The sequence below is a fragment of the Echinops telfairi genome, unplaced genomic scaffold, assembly GCF_000313985.2.
Source record: "Echinops telfairi isolate 266 unplaced genomic scaffold, ASM31398v2 ScPeMD7_7469;HRSCAF=8507_1, whole genome shotgun sequence".
Taxonomy (NCBI): domain Eukaryota; kingdom Metazoa; phylum Chordata; class Mammalia; order Afrosoricida; family Tenrecidae; genus Echinops; species Echinops telfairi.
Window position 1 is genome coordinate 45,652,822 of NW_022111373.1, and position 4,883 is coordinate 45,657,704.

Consider the following 4,883-nt stretch of genomic DNA (forward strand, 5'->3'; position numbering starts at 1 on the left):
TCTGATGTGTGACTGTGTATGTTTAGAATTCTATTAGAGTGTTTTAGTTATAAAGTTTGTTATCCCTGTGATGAATAAATGGGTGAATTCAGCATCATGAAATGTCTTAGGACTTAGTCCTTTTTGCGTGCATGAGACACTGGTTACTGTAAGTTCTTGCGGGAAAAACAGCCAACAATGTCCTGCAGCCCCTGTCTCAGAGTGTGACTTCCTACCGGAAATGCTGCCCATATCATGGACATGAACTCCACTTCGAGGTCTACTCAAGGAGCATGTAGAGAAGTCCCTTCTTGCAAGGCTGGTGGCTGAGGTGGTGACACATGAATCGTTATTCTTTTCAATGCTTATTTCAACAATCTGAGGGATTTTGGCAACACAATTTTGACTTCTTGAAGAATTTTTTCAGAACTGAATCCAAGTTGCAGAGAGGCTGCTGGCTTTGAACTTCTGACCTTGCAATTAGTAGCCCAGCACTTAACCCACTATGCCACCATAAACACCTAACCCACCATGTCTCAGAAACTCACAGAGGCAGTTCTGCTCAGTCCTATAGCATGACTATGAATTGGAATCCACTTGATGGCAGTGATTTGATTCCACTCATAGTAACCCTTTATAGAATGTCAAAGTCTATAAATCCTCACAGAATCACACAGTATCATCATTTTCCTGCAGGGCAGCAGTGGCATTTGAACCACTGACCTTACAGTTAGAAGATCAACGCTCATCCAATAGCGCAACCAGAGCTTCTTAAACCATCGCTATGCATGACTGGGGATTAAAGGAATCAAACTGACTATCTCAGTGCAAAGAGACAGTGGCTTGGCACCGGAACAGGCTATCAATTGCTCCTATGAAAGTTCATATTGAAACTGAAGAAAAGTAAAACAAAAAAGAAAGGTCTAAGCATTTCAAAATAAACTAGAGTATATCCCATCCATATTTAGAGAACATTTCAAGGATGACTTTGTAGCATTAGACACTACTGACTCGAAAACATATATCGAAAGACATACCAAAGGGAGATCCTTGAGAAGAGGGATTGGCACACGGCTGCAACAATAAATAGTCTCAAACATAAGAACAATTGGGGGAATGGTGCAGGACCCAGCAGTGTCTTGTTCTGTTGTTCATGGGGTTGCTATGAATCAGAACGAAATCAAGGCACCTACAATAACAAATGCAAGAAATACTCTACCATGCTGACTGAGTTCGGGAGTGGGTAGGGAATCCAACATGAGGGAATAATAAAAAGATCCCAAAACAATGCTCTCTGTGACGCAGTAGATAAAAAGGCACACTAAGACTATTGTCTGGGATTAAACCATAAATACATGAGATAGGGAAAAAAGCAGATAAATCTAAAAGGCAACAGTATGTTTCAAGCCCTCCTTAGATAAATTGAAAAGTAAATTTAATATTATGAAAAACCCAAATTAGTTATTAGAGAACAAAATTTAGGTCAGTCCCAAATCAGAAGAACATTACAAGTGATATAAAGTATCATAGATAATAGGGCACATCAGATAGAGAACCAATTTAAGAACAAAAGGAGAGTATCTGAGATAGACATCAGGGCAATTACAATCAAAGTAAGCTCCAAGCTTACTACCCAAGCTCTAAAGTATGCAACTCAAATAAATTAATGGATTCTAAAAACATGAAAAAATGATAAACAAAAATTTAACCTAATAAGATTTTATAGAAAGGAGTTAGCTTTGATATGGTAAAGTTAAAGTTTTATTCTACCTACATGCCATATATATATTTTAAAGCAATGATAATATATTCCAATCATATTTAAAAATCTGTATGATCAAACCACACAAGACTATTCTAGTTAACTATTAAAAGATTAATGGCACTATTTCTTAGTATTAATCTTAAATTTAGTAATTTTATTAAATTAGGGATGCTGCCATGAGTCAGCTTACTGTACAAGTCATTTTTTCCTCCAATGAAGACAAATTGCTTACAATAATATGACTGGAATTTTATTTTCAAAGAACTTGAACACTGGTTTTCTCTATATAAAATAACATATTCAACGATGTTAGAATTTTGGTTTTAATTAGCAATAATAGCACATAAATCCATTTACAATGATCTGTTTTCAAATATGATATATGTAATCTTCATCTATAATTTATTATTTCGTGTTAATTATTGAACATCCATCCTAATTTAGAAAAGTCTCTGGATTGTTAGAAAAATGATTAACATTTTTTTCTGTGGCCTATATACAGTTTGAGACTTCAAAAAATATTAATTGTACATCTGTAATTAAGTTAAAATTGTTCAAATGTAGAGTTTTCTTTAAATATAAATGACACATTATTTATATACCAATTCTTATAATAAAAAAATGTCATTTTACTTAAAGTTGCTTCTGTACTATATTTTCAAAGAAATTAATGATCACATATTCTCATCAGAACAAACTTAATGTTTTTATTGTTTGAAATAAACTCATTTACATTTTTGATATTTTCAATAAATATGTCATATTTACATTTTTCTAAATATACAAATATAATAAAATCAAAATGAGTTGAAAATACATGAATGAATATTAAATAGACACATTCAAATGCATTGCTCAGTAATGCATCAAATTCAAAATTTTCCATTATATATCATTTATAATTTGTTTTACAATTTTATAAAAGCATTGGAGAAAGTAAGAGATTGACATGAAACATAACCCTAAACATCATAAGAGTGGAAGCTCTAAATAAGATTACTAAATAAGGCTAAATTTTGATCATTTAGTGAAGACAAATGCACTTATTGTAGAAGATATTTTTATTGCTTATATGCAAGGCAGGAACTGAGATAATACAAACTCAGTGGTGTTATAGTAGCATATTTTTAATACAGTCAAGAGCTTAGAGAAGCTAGTACAGAAAGAGAATATGTTAAAAACAGAAAAGTTAGGACTACAGAAAGAATACCCAACATTTGATTATTCCCTATCTAGACTGAACCTCATATGAGGTATAGCTCATTGCTGCCCTTGTGTTCCAGAAGATAACTTTGCATTCATATAAAAAATCTCATGCATTTTTGTGTTTGTTTTCTTTAAATTAGCTGCAATATGTTTCTCCAATTTTTAACCAAGGGTCTTAATAAGAAATGATGGTTTTAAAAGTAGGAAAATTATTATTAACCAAGAAAACTCTTCCTTGACTGTATGAGGTCATATTATCCTCATGTTTCTTGGACACACTCTTCTTTTAGGAAAATTCAGCAAATTTAAATAATCAAGATTGAGGTTACCTCAAGTTTATTTCAGAAATAAGAAGGATCATAATCTAAAATAAAATAAGAGCAAGACATGTACTTCGCGTAGCTAAAGAATTGCTGATACAAGCTCAAAATCTATTTTAGACTTTGCCGTCCAATTCAATAATAAAAGGATGAGTCAAAAGAAAAGGAAGTCTATGGAAATATACTCTTACTGCACATTTGCTACTACTGTCTCACTGACTTATCTCATCAGTGAATCAAAAACAGTGCTGTATAGTCATGGAAAGACTACATTCCTGAATAGAATACCATGATGGTAAATCTTTTGGAGTTTTCTATGTCATTCCATAGGGCTTCAAGACATCCAAGACAATTTATTCTATGGTTACTGAGTATACTATGAAAACAGAACAATAAAACCATCAACAATGCAAGTGCATAGTTATAGCATAGCTAATAAAGATGATTTGAAACAACCCGTTTACATTTTTCTCATGTCCAGAACCAAAGAGTAAATATATAATGTGATCTTGTTCTGTCAGTTGAAGGCATTTCAAATTTTTTAAAGTGCATTATTCATGTTGGTAAGGAGCACACCTGCCCCAGCATCCAGGCTTTAAAATGTACTCATTAATTCCTGCTGCTAAGTGAACTTGGCAAGGTCACTGGGGGGATTTATAAGCTTGGAGATGAAAATGTGGGTCTGTGGTTATAGAACTGAAATAAATCAAAATGTATGGATAAATTGTGAGAGTTCCACTTAATTATGCACTTCAAATTTTAGCATCCAGTATCACGAGAACCACTCATCTGTCAGTTTGTCCCACTGTGGTGGCTTGTGCGTCTCTGTGTTGCCAGAAGATATGTCACTGGTATTTCAAATACCAACAGGGCTTGTTCATAGCAAATGCCTGTTTTCAACAACTCAAAAGATGACTGTACTACTCTTCACATAGACTACACAGAAATCAAGTTTACTGCATCTAGGAGAAGAGACAATGAAGATGCTCAATATCAGCAGCTAAAACCAAGCCCGGGGGCTGATCACGGAACAGATCAGGTTATGAAAGCCAAAATATGACCTTGAGTCTACTCCACCTGAACTTCAAGAACATCTCAAAAAGAGATTTGCCACAGTGACACATTGAGTGAGAGAAGACCTGATAAGCTTTGGAATGAAATCAAGAATATCCTTCATGGAGAAAGCAAGAGGTCACTAAAAGGACCAAAAGGAAGATCAAAATGGAGGTCAGGTGACACTCTGAAATGTGCTCTTAACTGTAGGCTAGCTAAAGCAAGTATAAGAAATGATGAAATCAAAGAACTGAATAGAAAATTTCAAAGGGCAGCTCAAGAATAAAAAGTGAAATACTATAAGAAAATGTGCAAAGACCTAGAGTTAGAAAACCAAAAAGGAAGAACACATTGAGCATATCTTAAATGGAAATATCACAAGAAAAAAATTCAAGCCCTGAATTGCAATAGTTCTATGCAAAGTTTCTATGGCATGGGTAGTGGGGGTACAGGGCACTAGCCCACCCAAGGGGAGGGTGTTGTTTATATCTCCACAGGGAGAAAGGGACCAGACTTCAACCTGGTGCACCAAGACATGAATGCAACATACCGGCATGAAG